Raw genomic sequence first — 20,098 nt, forward strand, 5'->3', positions numbered from 1 at the left:
AGACAACACTGACCCTCTCACCAACACAGTAGGCCAGGGAGACAACACTGACCCTCTCACCAACACATTAGACCAGGGAGGCAACACTCACCCTCTCACCAACACAGTAGACCAGGGAGGCAACACTCACCCTCTCACCAACACAGTAGGCCAGGGAGGCAACACTCACCCTCTCACCAACACAGTAGGCCAGGGAGACAACACTGACCCTCTCACCAACACAGTAGGCCAGGTGTGAGAGTTTGAGTTTGTAAACTTGTGAGAAGTTTTGGAATAAATTGAAATTGGTATAAGCAATTTTAGCTCGGAAAATTTCTAAGAACTTTCTTTATTCTTTAACCTTTATTCCTGTCGTGATATTCAACTAGGTCGCCTGAGGAAGGACTTGCTTAGCTAACACACCAGTGTTGTAACCAGCTCATTCCTCACTTTGGGACCATGTATGAACAATTGACTAGGCGCGAGCAAACGCCGAGACCCCAATGAAAATTGAAATCCCCCCCACTAGGCCGCTGACCTTAGCCAATCGCCGAAGCGAATCTAACGAGTAGGTCACGGGCTCTCACAACAATAATTTATTGTTGTGTGGTGCCGTATATTTGGTCCAAAGCTCAGAAAATTAGTCTCAATTTTATTAGTCGAGTGTGAAGAACATTCGCATAACAATAATAATGTGTGGGGGTAAGCTCCAAAAAACCCAGTATATAGGCAAGACAACAACATCTCTTTCTAGGCGTTTAACGATGCATAAGCAACAGGGCTCCATTAAGGAACATATAATCTCTTCCCATAACCAAACCATCGCCAGAGAAATCCTAGTAAACAACACAGAAATCATCGATAGATACAGCGATGGCAGGCGGCTTGACGTTTGCGAGGCACTACACATCAAGAAGTCAACACCAGCAATCAACAGCCAATTATTGCACAACTATATTCTACCCACCTCAAGATTCCGCTCCAATATAGAAGCATCAAGAAATATGGACCAATAGGCTTTCTACAAACACTTCTATTCAATACCCATTGTTTCTGTTCTGTCTTGTGTTGATACTTTTAATACCCTATTAATATCCCCTCCTGTTCTGTCTTGTGTTAATGCCACATCACCCTTCCCACCTCACTCAAATGTAGATATAATATCAGAGAGACGTAAGTTCTAATCAGTTGTGTATTTGTGAAGTCTTTGAAAATGTAATAAGTTTTACGAAACGCGCCCGTGTCGCGTCAGACTAGAAATAAAGATGAATTTTGGAGAAGTGATTTTTGATTTACCTCCAACAGTGAAGCGCAATGTACGAAAGATTGAGAAAATTCGTGTTAGAATTATTAATCTTACTTTTTCGGTCATATTTAATAATATATATATATATATATATATATATATATATATATATATATATATATATATATATATATATATATATATATATATATATATATATATATATATATATATATATATATCCACCTTTCTTTCTCTCCGTCCATCTGTACAGCCTTCTATCCTTCGTTCATATCCATCAGGTTCTTTCTATTCATCTATTGTTCTATCTATCTATCCATCTATCAATCCATGCACCTACTGATCGTTCTATCCATTCATCCACTCAATTATCTCTATTTATCTATCCCATGTAATTAATCTTCAATCCATATCCATCTTGCTACCTATACGTCCATCCATATATTCATCTATCTGTCCTTCCATTTACCTGTCCACTCATCTACTCATCTGTCTATCTATTCATCCATTTATCCCTCCATCTAACCACTCAAATGTCTACCTATGTATCCATACATGCATCTACCTATTCATTACACAGTGAGTAATCACACTCGCGTGATGCATCAATGAGAAAATCCGTAGGAGCCGTGACATAGGTTCGAACCTATGCGCTAGGTGTTCCCAGGCACACTCTCTAGAAGAGTAAGCGACGACAAGGTCAAAAAGGATTACAAGCTGAGGTACTACTGCATGAGGACTTCTAGGACTTCTGAGGCTTCCACTGAACCACGAACCAGAGTTTCGCACAATCCCCCCCCATGCACTCTGGCTCTGTCATCTCGAAATGTTCTACCTCTGACGCTCCGCCTTCAATACAAAGAGAGCGTGTGCCTGGGAACACCCAGCACATAGGTTCAAACCCGCATCACAGCTCCTACGGATTATCTGTTTATTCATTTGTCTATCCATCCATCCCTTTATCTACTGTCTGCCTCATTCTCTTCCTCTATCTTTGTCTCTTCCTCGCTCTGTCTGTCTCGAGCTGTGTTTTTGTTTCTGACTTTCTGTGTGAAAACAAGGAGTTGACAATGTTAGTTAAACAATATTACTAATAAAGATATTATGCATCCTACCAGTCGTTATCTGAACAAATCTTCTTAAGACTGAAGCAAACATGTGTTAATTATGTCATTAAAACATCATTATAGTTCTTGAATCCCACAATTATTAGCTGACTATAATGGATTGAGACAAAGCATGATGGTTTTTACTATTTACAGTTATTCATGACATCTACATGTACATTATCTATACAACACACGTCACTATATGACTATACCAACCTGCAACTAGAACAACAAGGATGTTCAAGTTGTAGGTTATTATGGTCCTTGTTGCACTTTCATTTTTATGGAGAAATTAAACTCCAGCATACTATTGTCCGTAAGAGTTAGATTTTATTGATACCGAACAAATTTACACACACACACACACACACACACACACACACACACACACACACACACACACACACACACACACACACACACACACAGCAATTGGAGGACAAGATTATAGTAGTAGTCAAATATAACCCCCACCAAACGACAGAAGATGGAAACAACATTGCCACCATTAATATAATAGAGAGAGAGTAGCTTCTATCGCTAGCAGGAACGGATCCAGACTACTAATCATGGAAGACTTCAACCACGGGAATATAGAGTGGGAGAACAGAGACCCACATGGAGGACCAGACACTTGGAGAGCTAAGCAGCTGGACGTGGCAACAAGAAACTTTCTAAGCCAACACATCAAGGGACCGACAAAAATTAGAGGAGAGGACGAACCAGCTATACCTGATCTAATATTTACTGTAAATGAGTCGCATATAAGGGAACTTATGTTAGAAGCCCCCTTATGAATCACTGATCACAGTGTACTGATCTTTGATTACCTGGTAGAGCTAGGATTTATCTCCCCAAAATAAGAACTGGGAAACAAAGGGCTGGCGTACCGAAAGGTAAATTATGAGGAAATGAGAAAATTTCTATGGGATATACATTGGGACACAGAACTGAGAACTAAGTTCGTACAAGATATGATGGACAATGTCACCTAAAAGTGTCAGGAGGTAGTAAACAGGTTTATCCCGGCCCGACAGGAATAAACCGAATAGCAAAAGAAGAATCGTTGGTTTAATAGGGCATGTATGGAAGCAATGGAACTGAACAAAAGGTTGAGGAGGAACTTCTGAAATAATAGAACACCAGAAAGTAGAGAGAGATACCAAAGAACCAGGTAGGAGTATGTAAGTGAGAAGAGCAGCTGAGAAAAGGTATGAAAATGATATAGTTAATAAACCCAAGAACGAGCCAAAACTACTGCACAGTCATATCAGAAGGAAAACAGTGAAGGAACAGGTGAAGAAACTTAGAACAGGCGAGGACAGGTACACAGAGAATGACAAAGATGTGTGTGAAGAAGTCAAAAAGAGGCTCCAAGAGGTCTTCACAATAGAACGAGGTGAGATCACAGCACTAGGAGAGGTAAACTAGGCGGCCATAGAAGGGTTCGAAATCACAAGAGATGAGGTCAAGAGGCATCTTTTGGATCTGAACGTGAGAAAGGCTGTTGGCCCAGACGGAATCTTACCATAGGTACTGAAAGAGTGTGCAGAAGCACTTTGCTTGCCACTCTCCATAGTGTATAGTAGGTCACTGGAGATGGGAGACCTACCAGATATATGGAAGACGGCTAAAGTAGTCCCAATATACAAAAAGGGTGACAGACAAGAGGCACTGAACTACAGGCCAGTGTCCTTAACTTTTATACCATGCAAGGTGATGGACCAGATCGCGAGAAAAAACCTAGTAACACATCTGGAGATAAGGGACATCGTGACAACTAATCAACATCGGTTCAAGGAGGGTAAATCTTGCCTTACAGGCTTAATAGAATTCAACGATCAGGTGACAAAGATTAAGCAACAGACGAATTGGCGGACTGCATTTTCTTGGATTATCGGAAAACCTGATACAGTACCCTATATGAGGCTGATGCATAAGCTGGTGAAACTAGGCAAGAGTAACTGGTATGGTGCTCCAGTGGATAAAGGAGTACCTAAGCAATAGGAAGCAGAGTTAATGAGGGGCGAGACCTCAGAGTGGCGTGAAGTCACCAGTGGAGTCACGCAGGGCTCTGTACTTGGACCTATCTTGTTTCTGATTTACGTAAATGATCTCCCAGAGGATATAGACTCATTCCTCTCAATGTTTGCTGACGAAGCCAAAATTATGAGAAGGATTAAGACAGAGGAGGAAAGCTTGAGGCTTCAAGAAGACCTGGACAAGCTGTAGGAATGGTCGAACATATGTTTGTTAGAGTTTAACCAAAGCAAATATAATGTATTGAAGATAGGTGAAGGAAGCAGGAGACCAGATACACGGTATCATGTGGGAGATGAAATACTTCAAGAGTCAGAGAGAGAGAGAGAGAGAGAGAGAGAGGAAGACCTGGGGGTTGATATCACGCCAGACCTGTCCCCTGAAGCCCACCTCATGAAAAAATCAGTAGCATATGCCAGGTTGGTTAACATAAGAACAGCCATTAGAAACACGTGTAAAGAATCATTCAGAGCTTTGCATACCACATGCGTCAGACCAATCCTGGAGTATGCGGTCCCAGCATGGAGTCCATATTTAGTCAAGCAAAACACTAAACTGGAAAAGGTACGAAGGTTTGCCACCAGACTAATACCCGAACTGAGGGGTATGAGCTACGAGGATGGACTACGGGAATTAAACCTCACGTTACTGAGAAACAGAAGAGTTATGGGGGACATGATCACCACATACAAGATTCTCCATGGAATTGACAGGGGTAGATAAAGACAGACTATTTAACACAAAGGGCACTTGCACTAGGGGAGCTGGAAATTGAGTGCCCAGATGAGCAATAGAGACATTAGAAAGAATTTTGTCAGTGTCAGAGTAGTAGACAAAGAGAATGCATTAGGAAGTTGTTACGAACCCTTCGTAACTGGGTTCTTTTTAAACTATGATCCGATTCTAGTTCAGAGAACCCTAATCTTGGTGGGAAAAATAGTGTAATGTTTAAAGGTAAAATGAAAAGAATTAGACTTAAAATAACCCATTATTATTTCCCATCACCATTATAATATACAAGTCTATGCAAGGTCAACCGGAGCGACGTTGCTAGCCCTTACGCTCGCCTGCTTCACGGATGACGGACACAATGTGTCTCTGATGAAGTCTTCGATGCTCCACGTCCGTTGCACACTCGCTGGGACGCTCAATCAGTAAAATCAGTTACGCTCAACTAGCCCCACTTGGCTAGTACCTTCCAGAATCGAAGTCTACAGCGCCCAACCACAGTGCTCAACTAGCCCACTTGGCTAGTACCTTCCAGAATCGAAGTCTACAGCGCCCAACCACAGTGCTCAACTAGCCCACTTGGCTAGTACCTTCCAGAATCGAAGTCTACAGCGCCCAACCACAGTGCTCAACTAGCCCACTTGCCTAGTACCTTCCAGAATCGAAGTCTACGGCGCCCATCCACAGTGCTCACCTAGCCCCACTGGCTAGTACCTTCCAGAATCGAAGTCTACAGCGCCCAACCACAGTGCTCACCTAGCCTCACTGGCTAGCACCTCCAGGAGAGAAGTCTATAACACTCAACAGCAACGCTCAACTAGCCCACTTAGCTAGCACCTTCAGGTCGACCCAAGTCTTCCACTGTCCCGACTTCACTGACTCCCATCCCTCGTCCGTGTTACTCGTCATCTTTCAGCCTGGCCGACTACAAGATGGGAAACTGATTAATGGAAGGTGTTGTAATCCACAAGTTAGTAGGAATTATTAGCTAGAGGATCATTACTACAACACTTAACGAATGATGATTGGAAGTACATGTAAGTAGACAGACTATGGATCACATGTCTAAGAAAGGTCAATGGATTAAGACCGAAGCTGTTTAGCCAAATTACTAATTCCTGGAAAGAGGAATTATTCTTCGTCAGGCTTCTAGGATCAAGGTTACCTCTCTAGGGATAAGGTTAATCGGATTATACCTTCCTTGAGAGGCGGGGTGAAATGGTTGAGATAGATGGCTGACTGGAGTCAGTCTGATTGTGGGAGTTGAACCGAGAAGTCCTCTGGATCTCCGTTTGCGGCAGCAGCGAAGTGTAGCAGACAGCTATGCGAAAACCTGTTGTGATCTTAGTGACCAAGTTAAGTCTGCAGTATGTGAGTATTGAATGAAAGACTAACCGGGTGTGGAGCGTTGTAGTAATCATTCCGTATTAGGGACTTAGGCGGAAGTTACGAGTGTGGGTGGTGATCGCGGAGGTCAAGTGGTCTATGGGTATTGGAAGTGTATTGACCTAATGGAGTATGTTAATTAATATAGTATTATTTGTCAGAGTCTATTCTTTGTAATTAAATGACAAAACCCGACGGCCTTTAAATACCTTCCATCTGTCCCCTCATAGTGTTCCTGGTTCGGTTGGTGAGGGAATGTTAGGGAATTGGTAGACGACATATTTGGTGGCAGCGCAAACAGGTTTTGGAACACGGTGCGAGATGAAGGAAGTGTGGTTCTGGTTTAGTTGGTGAGGGAGTGTTCGGGAAATGGTAGACGTCGGGTTGTGGTGAGAATGGTGGTTACTAGACGGAGGAAAGAAGGGTCAGGTGAGACCAGGTCAGAGGTGTTAGTTAATTAAAGGGACTAGGCCATTGTGGGGCACATGTGGGGTTTATTTCTTTCTTTCCAAATTCCTGCAACGAGAGACGGCTAAGATGCAAGTCTGGACCACTGAAGCATCGTGATCCAAAACAAGTGCAGTGTTCGTAGTGCGGATTATACAATGTTCGTAGTGCGGAGTATACAGAGTGGCGAGGTAAACTAGCGTGGGTGAATGTGGGCCGGCGCGGGCCAAGCGATGGGTGGGCCAAGCGAGCCGCACCTTGGAGCTTGTTTTATATCGTCGGTATGGTGGCAATAGTGAGAAACAGTTGCTAAGGTGAAATTAAGTGTGAAAACTACGTGATTTAAAGTTAATTAAATTTCATGTAACGTGTAAATCGAATATTTTAAGGATAATTAAATATTACGTAAAGATTCGAGCGATTTCAGGCGTTACATCGATACAGAAAATAGGCGAAGTGAATTGTGAACTCCTAGGCATAGCGAGCGACGCGTAATTTGACGTCTGGGGTTCGATGTCTCGTGTACCCTGGAGAGGGCCATGGAGATTTTTTGTGGGTGCAGGTAGCATTATGGAGAGTGTTACCTGGGACACGAGGAGCGTGTCCCGTCGGTGGGGGTGTGTGGCGTCCAGAGGTGGCGACGCAGTGTGTATTGGCGTTTGGACGCCAAGTGAAGTGCATGATTGTGTATTGGCATTTGTATGCCGGGTTGTGTAGTGTAGTGCACGTGTAGTGGCTTATCAGCATATTGCATAGTATTTACTGTAGTGAATTGTGCATGTTTTGACTGTTGATATTATGGATGTAGTATAGTGCATGACATTGTTGGCATTGTAGCGATTAGGTGTAGCATGTGTAGCATTACTGGTAATTTTAACGCCGTGTGTTGTGTTGATGGCGTTGGGGACGCCGTGTGTTGTGTTGATGGCGTTGGGGACGCCGTGTGTTGTGTTGATGGCGTTGGGGACGCCGTGTGTTGTGTTGATGGCGTTGGGGACGCCGTGTGTTGTGTTGATGGCGTTGGGGACGCCGGGTGTTGTGTTGATGGCGTTGGGGACGCCGGGTGTTGTGTTGATGGCGTTGGGGACGCCGTGTGTTGTGTTGATGGCGTTGGGGACGCTGGGTGTTGTGTTGATGGCGTTGGGGACGCTGTGTGTTGTGTTGAGGGCGTTGGGGACGCCGTGTGTTGTGTTGAGGGCGTTGGGGACGCCGTGTGTTGTGTTGAGGGCGTTGGGGACGCCGTGTGTTGTGTTGAGGGCGTTGGGGACGCCGGGTGTTGTGTTGATGGCGTTGGGGACGCCGTGTGTTGTGTTGAGGGCGTTGGGGACGCCGTGTGTTGTGTTGAGAGCGTTGGGGACGCCGTGTGTTGTGTTGAGGGCGTTGGGGACGCCGTGTGTTGTGTTGAGGGCGTTGGGGACGCCGTGTGTTGTGTTCAGGACGTTGGGGACGCCGGGTGTTGTGTTGAGGGCGTTGGGGACGCCATTGGGTGGTATAGTGTAGTGGCGTTTGGACGCCTGGTATGGAGTGTGGTGTTGTGGAGTATATGGTGGCGCAGGGGCGCCAGGTAGTGGTCGGTAAGGTGAGTATTGGCGTAGCAAGATCGGTGCGTTAGGACGCAGGAAGTGGTTGTAGGGATGTGTGCGTTATGTTGAGGTCATCAGTGGTTGGGATGACCAGAGGTAATGGTGTGTCGGAATGGGTAAGTCTTATGGATAAGATGAAATGTGGATAATTGCAGGAGTTGCTGGCTGCAGTAGGCGAGCCAAGTCGATATATCTAGCAAAACTCATAAAAGACTAATAAAAATTCATTATTCTCATTAAAATTTTCATTAATTATGTCTGAGTGGGTAAGACATATGGATAAGATTACAAGGTAGAATTTCAAAATTTCAGGTGTGGGTGGTTGCAGTGGGCGAGCGAAGTAGAGATACTAATTTCTTATAAAGTTGTTACAGGAATCTCGCTAGAGGCGAGCCAGTGGCAGTATGATGTTTTAGTGACATAAGTTGGAAATTATGTTAATGAGGTAATTATTGTGATAATATATGTGTATGTATATATTGTATATTACCTCATCGGCACCATTACTGAGTGTTAGGCTTGAGAAGGTCCCCCGGGACCATGTCACAGAGCTTCAGGTAGAGTAGAAGAGAAGCTATGAGGCTACACTCAGTACTTCTAGAAAAAAAGGCGGGAGGAAGTGAAGCCAACGTGACGTTATAGGCGAAATTCGCCCCCTGACATCAAAGCAGGGATAAGGGCCAGCTGCAATGGTTTTGCAGCTGCGCTCAGGCTATATACGGGGAGAGAGTAAGGAGCCGAGGGGGTCATGTAATAATGGGATCGAGCCAGGGGGCTCCGAGGGAATATTTTGCTGGTACAGCGGTCGGGAAGGTGTGAATACAGGTGGACACACTCTGGGCGGATGGGCCTAGACCAGAGAGCTGTGAGGGATCTACAGCGTTCTGGGGTGGTGCCCTGGAACGAGACGTCAGCACAGACCCAAGGGAACATGACCCTGGGGTAGGAATCTCCGTTGCTCTGGAGGCCAGGATCACGTTAGCTCAGAGCAACGATGGGACATTGACAACATTCACCATGCTGGACAGCCTGGGTTTTGTCTGGGTCATGGAGGATCAATGACCTAGCAACCATGGGACACGAAGACAAGAGAGGTGATGCTGCCAATTGTGGAGGAGGCCAGTGAAACATTGTGTGATCATTGTAAGCCTTATGTCAACAGTACAGGACAAGATGTTAAATTATAATTAACTTATTACTAAGGATGAAGAACCTTAGATATATATGTGTTGTGTATATATTAATGACTAGTGTCATTTCTGTTAAAGTGCCAGCATTCTGGCCAATGTAATTTTATGTTTATGTTTGTATGTAATTATATGTCAGCAGTTTAGGTATATGTGCATTGTTGGAGATGGGAAAAATTATTACAGACTATTTTACCTACGCTATGATGTGAATATAATGTATATCTTGGAGAAGTGTTGTGAGCCATGTCGGGGAAAATTTTAATTTATTTCATCGTGTGTATGATGAACTATTTGGATGATTTTTTAGTTGTACACATATGGTGGGTGCATCCTCCAGGTCCTTGCACTAATGAAACCATTGCAATGATGCATATGGGGACATATGCGTGTTTAAGGAGGGGAGTGGTGTTGTAATCCACAAGTTAGTAGGAATTATTAGCCATTACTACAACACTTAACGAATGATGATTGGAAGTACATGTAAGTAGACAGACTATGGATCACATATCTAAGAAAGGTCAATGGATTAAGACCGAAGCTGTTTAGCCAAATTACTAATTCCTGGAAAGAGGAATTATTCTTCGTCAGGCTTCTAGGATCAAGGTTACCTCTCTAGGGATAAGGTTAATCGGATTATACCTTCCTTGAGAGGCGGGGTGAAATGGTTGAGATAGATGGCTGACTGGAGTCAGTCTGATTGTGGGAGTTGAACCGAGAAGTCCTCTGGATCTCCGTTTGCGGCAGCAGCGAAGTGTAGCAGACAGCTATGCGAAAACCTGTTGTGATCTTAGTGACCAAGTTAAGTCTGCAGTATGTGAGTATTGAATGAAAGACTAACCGGGTGTGGAGCGTTGTAGTAATCATTCCGTATTAGGGACTTAGGCGGAAGTTACGAGTGTGGGTGGTGATCGCGGAGGTCAAGTGGTCTATGGGGATTGGAAGTGTATTGACCTAATAGAGCATGTTAATTAATATAATATTATTTGTCAGAGTCTATTCTTTGTAATTAAATGACAAAACCCGACGGCCTTTAAATACCTTCCATATGTTCATTCATTGTGTTCCAGTACAAACCGAGTGGTACGCCTCAAGGGTCTGGTGTGTGTAGGAGTATAGGTGGTAGTAACGGTTGCTGAGGCAAGGTGTTATGTGTTGTGTAATCGCTGTGTTCGGAATGAACCGGGGTTCAGCGTCACGACAAAGGGTCAACTGCTGTAGTTCGGCCACTGGATCGTAGATGGCGCCAAGGTCCGTGACAGAAGTGATGTGGTGGAGGCATACTGCATGCACAGTTCCAAGAGTAGATATGATTGAGCGACTAGGCTAAGGAACCTGTTCACCAGTTGAAAGGCGGGGACCAAAAAGCCTGAGCTCAACCCCTGCAAGCACAACTAGGTAAGTACATACACAAGAAACACAGGTAGCGACAACAAACTTTTTAAGGCAGCATGTCAGGGAATCCACAAGCGTGAAAGGAATCGATGAACAAGCGAGACTCGAACTAGTCTTCACTCTGAACGACTCCGACATAAGAGAAATCGGTTTTGAGGCCCCAGTAGGAATGAGCGACCACAGTGTACTGACGATTGAGTATCTGGTTGAAGAAGGGTTAATGAACTCGAGGAGGGGAACTGAAACAAATTATTCATGGCTGGCATTCCGAAAAGGAAACTGTGAGGAGATAAGAAAATTCCAAACAGATGTTACATGGGAAACAGTGCTCAGGGGAAACACGGCCCAAGACATGATGGAATACATCACGCAGAAGTGTAAGGAGACAGCAGACAAGTTTGTCCCGGTTCAAAAGGATAAGAATGAAATACAGATGAGAAACCCATGATTTAATCAGAGATGCAGGATAGCTAAGCAGCAAAGTAAAAGGGCGTAGAGAAACTACAGAAAATAACCGGACACTGGAGAGCAGAGAAAGATACCAGAGTGCCAGGAATGAATATGTCAGGTTGAGAAGAGAGGCAGAAGGGCTATACGAAAATGACATCACAAGCAAGGCAAAGACTCAACCTAAATTACTGCACAGCCACATCTGGAGAAAAGAGCAGTAAAGGAACAGGTAATGAAAATGAGGATAAGGGCAGACAGATTCACTACAAGTGACAAGGAAGTGTGCAAGAAACTGAATAGGAAATTCAAATTCAAAAAGGTCATCACATTAGAGCAAGGAGAAGTACCAGAGATAGGAGAGGAAATAGTTAACCAGGCACAACTAGAAGAGTGTGAGAGTACCAGTGGGGATGGAAGGAAGCTTTTACTAGAGTTGGTTGTGACAAAGGCTATATGCTCAGAGGGAATCTCCCCTTTGATACTAAAGGAAGGAGCAGAAGTATGGTGCCTTCCACTCTTCCTAATGTATAACAAATCACTGGTAACAGGGGAATTGCCAACAATTTGGAAGACGGATATTGTAGTCCCGATATACAGAGGGGAAAGACAGGAGGAACTGAATTACAGGCCAATGTCTCTAACTTGCATACCATGCAAGCTGTTGGAGAAGCTTGTGCGTAAAAAGCTAGTGGATCATCTGAAGATAAAGAACTTTGTAACACAGCATCAACATGGGTTCAGGGATGGCAAGTCCTGCCTCACAGGATTAATTGAATCCTACGAAAGGCAAAAAAAAAAAAAACAGGCAAGAAAGAGAGGGGTGGGCAGACTGCATATTTTTGGATGGCCAGAAAGCCTTTGACACAGTGCAACATAAGAGGCTGGTGCAAAAGCTGGAGATGTAGACAGGAGTGAAAGGGAAGGTACTCCATTGGATAAGGGAGTACCTAAGCACCAGAAGACAGCGAGTCACTGTGAGGGGTGAGGTCTCAGATTGGAGAGGCGTCACCAGTGGAGTGCTGCAGGGGTCAGTCCTTGGACCTATACTGTTTTGATATATGTAAATGATCTCCCAGAGGATACAGAATCATTTATCTCAATGTTTGCTGACGATGCCAAAAATATGAGGATTACAACAGAATAAGATAGTATGAGGCTACAAGATGACCTAGACAAACTGAATGAATGGCACAACAAATGGCTACTAAAGTTAAACCAGAGTAAATGTAAGAAAATAAAACTAGGCGGTGGAAACAGGAGCCCTGACAGATGATACAGAATGGGAGATGAAGCACTTCATGAAACGAACAGAGAGAAAGATCTAGGAGTTGATATCACACCAAACCTGTCTCCTGAAGCCCACATAGGAATAATAACATCTGTGGCATACGCGAGGCTGGCTAGCATCAAAACAAGTCATCAGGAACCTGAGTAAGGAATCATTCAGAACATTGTATACCACATATGTCAGACCAATCCTGAAGTATGCGGCCCCAGCATGGAGCCCGTCAAGCACAAGACAAGCTGGAAAAAGTTCAGAGGTATGCCACTAGGCTAGTCCCTGAACTAAGAGGCATGAGTTGTAAGGAAAGGCTGCGTGAAATGCATCTCACGACACTAGAAGACAGAAGAGTAAGGGGAGACATGATCACAACCTACAAAATTCTCAGAGGAATTGACAGGGTAGAAAAGGATAAATTGTTTAACACGTGAGGTACGCGAACAAGGGGACACAGGTGGAGACTGAGTACCCAAATGAGCCACAGGGACGTTAGAAAGAACTTTTTCAGTGTCAGAGTAGTTAACCCGAGGAATGCATTAGGCAGTGATATGACTCCAGGCTGGAGGCTGACTCCATACACAGTTTCATATGATAGAGCCCAGTAGGCTCAGGAATCTGTACACCAGTTGATTGACGGTTGAGAGGCGGGACCAAAGAGCCAGAGCTCAACCCCTGCAAGCACAACTAGGTGCGTACAACTAGGTGAGTACACACACACATACACACACACGCACAAACACACACACACACACAAACACACACACACACACACACACACACACACACACACACACACACACACACACACACACACACACACACACACACACACACACACACACACACACACACACACACACACACACACACACACACACAGAGTGATGTAGTGGAGGCTGACTTCATACAGTGTTTCAAATGTAGATATGATAGAGCCCAGTAGGCTCAGGAATCTATACACCAGTTGATTGACAGTTGAGAGGCGGGACCAAAGAGCCAAAGCTAAACCCCCGCAAGCACAAATAGGTGAGTACAAATAGGTGAGTACACACACACACACACACACACACACACACACACACACACACACACACTAATAAGAATAAATAAGAATAGGGAGAACAAGTTCCTGAAGATTGCATAACCCAACATAGATGGAGTAAGATCGAAGATACTGGAGTTAAGTGATGTAATACAGCTCCAGACACCAGACATTGTTGCACTCACGGAGACAAAACTTGAAGATGTTATTTTAAATGAGGTCATATTCCCAAGGGGCTACTCAATTTGGAGACGGGACAGAAAAATTAGGAAAGGCGGTGGCGTTGCTGTGCTGGTGAAAGAACACCTAAAGGTGAAGGAAATAATAACTGCCAATCCACAAGAAGTTGATATAAGAGCACTAGAGATCTGCCATGAGGATGATAAACTAATGATCATAAATGCATATAGTCCACCACCAAGCAGCACATAGTCAAAGGAGGAGCTAGATAGTAAACGAGAAGGTCTTATAACAATAATGAGAGAGATCATAGCGAGAGCGGATAACGATAGTTCACGACTGTTGATAGTCGGCGACTTCAACTTGAAAGCCATAGACTGGGAAGCATATGAAGCTAAAACAGAAGATTTCTGGACCTGTAAATTTGTAGACCTCATCCTGGAAACATTCTTGTATCAACATGTTAAACAAGCTACGAGGATGAGGGAAGGGGACGTTCCCTCCATGCAAGATTTGATATTTACCAGGAAGGAGGAAGAAATATTTGACATTCAATACCTTCCTCCCTTGGGTAAAAGTGACCATGTCTTTTTGGGAATAAAGTATGCAATGCGTTATAATCTGGAAGAAAATATGAAGGTTGGTGAAATTGAAAAACCTGACTTTAGGAGAGGACATTATGGCAACCTTAGAAATTTTTTTAGTGGGTATAATTGGACAGACTTGTTGCTAGGTAAGGAAGTGAACGAGATGTATGTCAAGTTTTGTGAAATATATGATAAAGGAACAAAAAAAATTATACCAAAACAGAGAAGCAGAACTAGGAAACAGGATTGGTTCAGCAGAAAGTGTGAGAGGGCCAGAGACAAAAAGACACAAAAATGGAATCAATACAGAAAGAGGCCAAACCCCAAACATACCAGCGATACAAAGATGCGAGAAACAACTACACGGCAGTGAGGAGAGAGGCAGAAAGAAATTTTGAAAAAGGGATTGCAGACAAATGCAAAACAGAACCAGGTCTATTCAATAAATTCATAAACAAGAAATTGCAGGTAAAGGATGATATACAAAGGTTGAAAATGGGAAATAGATTCACAGAAAATGAAAAGGAAATGTGTGAAACATTAAACGAAAAGTTCCAAAGTGTGTTTGTACAAAATTAAATCTTCAGGGAACCAGATACAATAAGAATTCCAGAGCACAACATAGAGCACATAGAGGTGTCTAGAGATGAAGTGGAAAAAATGCTCAAGGAGCTAAATAAGAACAAAGCAGTTGGTCCAGATGGAGTTTCACCATGGGTTCTGAGAGAATGTGCACCTGAGCTCAGCATTCCACTTCAACTGATTTTTCAGGCATCCCTGTTTACAGGAGTTGTAGCTGATATGTGGAAAAAGGCTAACATAGTTCCAATCTACAAAAATGGAAGCAGGGAAGACCCCCTTAATTATAGACCGGTATAATTGACAAGTGTAATAGTCAAAAAATTTGAAACAATAATTAAAACTATATGGGTAGAACACCTGGAGAGAAATTATATAATATCAGACAGACAGTATGGTTTTCGATCTGGAAGATCTTGTGTATCGAATTTACTCAGTTTCTATGATCGAGCAACAGAGATATTACAAGAAAGAGATGGTTGGGTTGACTGCATCTATCTGGACCTAAAAAAGGCTTTTGACAGAGTTCCACGTAAGAGGTTGTTCTGGAAACTGGAAAATATTGGAGGGGTGACTGGTAAGCTTCTAACATGGATGAAAAATTTCTGACTGATAGAAAAACGAGTGCAGTGTTCAGAGGCAATGTATCGGACTGGAGAAATGTCACAAGTGGAGTATCACAGGGTTCAGTTCCTGCACCAGTGATGTTCATTGTCTACATAAATGATCTACCAGTTGGGATATAGAATTGTATGAACATGTTGATGATGCTAAGATAATAGGAAGGATAAGAAACTTAGATGATTGTCATGCCCTTAAAGATGAACTGGACAAAATAAGTATATGGAGCACCACTTGGCAAATGGAATTTAATGTTAATAAATGCCATGTTATGGAATGTGGAATAGGAGAACATAGACCTCACTCAACCTATATATTGTGTGAGAAATCTTTAAAGAATTTTGATAAAGAAAGAGATCTAGGAGTAGTTCTAGATAGAAAACTATCACCTGAGGACCACATAAAGAATATTGGGCGAGGAGTCTATGCCACGCTTTCTAACTTCAGAATTGTTTTTAAATACATGGATGGCGATATACTAAAAAAATGGTTCACGACTTTTGTTAGGCCAAAGCTGGAATATGCAGCGGTTGTGTGGTGCCCATATCTTAAAATGCACATCAACAAACTGGAAAAGGTGCAAAGACATGCTACTAAGTGGCTCCCAGAACTGAAGGGCAAGAGCTACGAGGAGAGCTAGAGGCATTATATATGCCAAAACTAGCAGACAGAAGAAAAAGCGGTGATATGATCACTACATACAAAATAGTAACAGGAATTGATAAAATCGATAGGGAAGATTTCCTGAGACCTGGAACTCTAAGAACAAGAGGTCATAGATTTAAACTAGCTAAACACAGATGCCGAAGAAATATAAGGAAATTCACTTTCGCAAACAGAGTGGTAGACGGTTGGAACAAGTTAGGTGAGAAAGTGGTGGAGGCCAAGACCGTCAGTAGTTTCAAAGCATTATATGACGAAGAGTGCTGGGAAGACGGGACATCACGAGCGTAGCTCTCGTCCTGTAACTACACTTAGGTAATTACACACACACACACAAACAGGGGTTCTGGTAGCTGAGTGGACAGCGTGCCGGACTCGTAATTCGGTGGCTGGGGTTCAATTCCCGGAAAAGGCTGAAATAAATGGGCAAAGTTTCTTTCAAACTGATGCACCTGTTACCTAGCAGTAAATAAGTGCCTGAGAGTTAAACAGCTGTTACGGAGCTGCTTTCTGGGTCTGTGTGTGTGTGTGTGGGGGGGGGGAACTAGTTTGTTAGTAGTTAGTAACAGTTTTTTTTTTTTTTTTTTGAGATATATACAAGAGTTGTTACATTCATGTACAGCCACTAGTACGCGTAGCGTTTCGGGCAAGTCCTTAATCCTATGGTCCCTGGAATACGATCCCCTGCCGCGAAGAATCGTTTTTTCATCCAAGTACACATTTTACTGTTGCGTTAAACAGAGGCTACAGTTAAGGAATTGCGCCCAGTAAATCCTCCCCGGCCAGGATACGAACCCATGACATAGCGCTCGCGGAACGCCAGGCGAGTGTCTTACCACTACACCACGGAGACTGCTATTGAGCAGTGTATTGCACCACGGAGTTGATTGAGAGTTGAGAGGCGGGCCGAAAGAGCAAAGCTCAACCCCTGCAACCACAACTAGGTGAGTACACACACACACAATGGGACCAAAGAGCCAGAGCTCAACCCCCGCAAGCACAACTTGGTGAGAACATATCAGGGGGGCCTGATAGCTGAGTGAGCAGCGCTCTGGACTCATAATCCTAGGGTCTGGGTTCGATCCCCGGTGATGGGAGAAAAAAATGGAGAGTTTCTCAGAGTTAGTAACAGTTGATTTGAAATTAAATTGAAATAAGTTTATTGAGGTAAAATGCACATAAAGGGATGAGGTAGCTCAAGCTATTCTCATCCCATTCAGTACAACGTGTTCATATATATGAACATCACAAACAGCACATCACAAACATTAAACATATTACCGAACATTCTGAGTCACTAACAGTCGATTGATTGACAGTTGAGAGGCAGGCCGAAAGAGCAGAGCTCAACCCCTGCAAGCACAACTAACTGAATATCACTAGGTGAATGCACACACACACACACAAGGAACCGCATGGAGGTAAGGATACGTGGAGAGCCAAACTATTGGAGGTGGTGACAAGCAACTTTTTAACCCAGCATGTCGGAGAACCCACAGGGATGAGAGGCAATGACGAACCAGCGAGACTCGACCTAGTCTTCACTCTGAACGACTCCGACATAAGAGAAATCGGTTTTGAGGACCCAGTAGGAATGATCGACCACAGTGTACTGGTGTTTGAGTACTTGATTGAAGAAGGGTTATTGAACTCGAGGAGGGATACCGAAACCAAAAGGTTAGCATACCGAAAGGGAAACTATGAGGGGATAAGAAAATTCCTAATAGATATAGCATGGGAAACAGAGCTCAGGGGAAAGACGGCCCAAGATATGATGGATTACATCACGCAGAAGTGCAAGGACGCAGCAAACAAGCTTGTTTGCCAAAAGGAGCTTGTCCAAAAAAGCTTGTCCAAAAGGAAAACAGAGAAATGAAAATGAGAAACCCATGGTTTAATCAGAGATGTAGGCTAGCTAAGCAGCAAAGTAAAAGGGCATGGAGAAACTATAGGAATAACAGGACTCTGGAGAGCAGAGAAAGATACCAGAATGCCAGGAATGAATACGTCAGGATGAGAAGAGAGGCAGAAGGACAATACGAAAATGACATCGCAAGCAAGGCAAAGACTCAGCCTAAATTGTTGCATAGCCACATTAGGAGAAAAACAACAGTAAAGGAACAGGTTATGAAATTAAGGATAAAGGCGGAAGGATTCACTACAAATGACAAGGAAGTGTGTGAGGAATTGAATAAGAAATTCCAGGAGGTCTTCACCTTAGAGCAAGGAGAAATTCCAGAGGTAAGTGAGGGAATAGCTAACCAGGAACCACTGGAAGAGTTTGAGATTACCAGTGGGGAAGTAAGGAAATGTTTACTAGAGTTGGACGTGACGAAGGCTATAGGCCCAGATGGAATCTCCCCTTGGGTTCTAAAGGAAGGAGCAAGAGAACTGTGCCTACCACTCTCCATAGTGTATAACAAATCACTGGCAACAGGGGAACTGCCAGATATTTGGAAAGCAAGTAACGTAGTCCCGATATACAAGAAAGGGGATTGACAAGAGGCACTGAACTACAGGCCAGTGTCCCTAACCTGCATACCATGCAAGCTGATGGAGAAGATTGTGCGAAAAAAACTAGTGGAGCATCTGGAGCGAAGGAACTTTGTAACACAGCATCAACATGGGTTCAGGGATGGCAGGTCCTGCCTCACAGGGTAACTTGAATTCTACGACCAGGCAACAAAAATAAAGCAAGAAAGAGAAGGGTGGGCAGACTGCATATTTTTGGATTGTCAGAAAGCCTTTGATACAGTGCCACACAAGAAGCTAGTGCGAAAGTTGGAGACGCAGGCTGGAGTGAAAGGGAAGGTACTCCGGTGGATAGAGGAGTACCTAAGCAACAGGAGACAACGAGTCTGTGTGAGGGGTGAGGTCTCAGATTGGCGAGACGTCACAAGTGGAGTCCCGCAGGGGTCAGTCCTTGGACCTATACCGTTTCTGGTATATGTAAATGATCTCCCAGAGGGTATAGATTCGTTCCTCTCAATGTTTGCCGACGATGCAAAAATTATGAGGAGGATTGAAACAGAGGATGATAGTAGGAGGCTACAAGATGACCTGGATAGACTGAGTGAATGGTCCAACAAGTGGCTGTTGAAGTTCAACCCGAGTAAATGCAAAGTAATGGAACTAGGCAGTGGAAACAGGAGGCCAGGCACAGGATACAGAATAGGAGATGAAGTACTTAATGAAACAGACAGAGAGAAAGATCTAGGAGTTGATATCACACCAAACCTGTCTCCTGAAGCCCACATAAAGAGAATAACGTCTGCGGCATATGCGAGGCTGGCTAACATCAGAACGGCGTTCAGGAACCTGTGCAAGGAATCATTCAGAATCTTGTACACCACATATGTAAGACCAATCCTGGAGTATGGGGCCCCAGCATGGAGCCCGTACCTTGTCAAGCACAAGACGAAGCTGGAAAAAGTCCAAAGGTATGCTTCTAGACTAGTCCCAGAACTAAGAGGCATGAGTTATGAGGAAAGGCTGCGGGAAATGCACCTTACGACACTGGAAGACAGAAGAGTAAGGGGGGACATGATCACAACCTTCAAAATCCTCAGGGG

Source organism: Procambarus clarkii, chromosome 57 (genome assembly GCF_040958095.1).
Source record: "Procambarus clarkii isolate CNS0578487 chromosome 57, FALCON_Pclarkii_2.0, whole genome shotgun sequence".
NCBI lineage: Eukaryota > Metazoa > Arthropoda > Malacostraca > Decapoda > Cambaridae > Procambarus > Procambarus clarkii.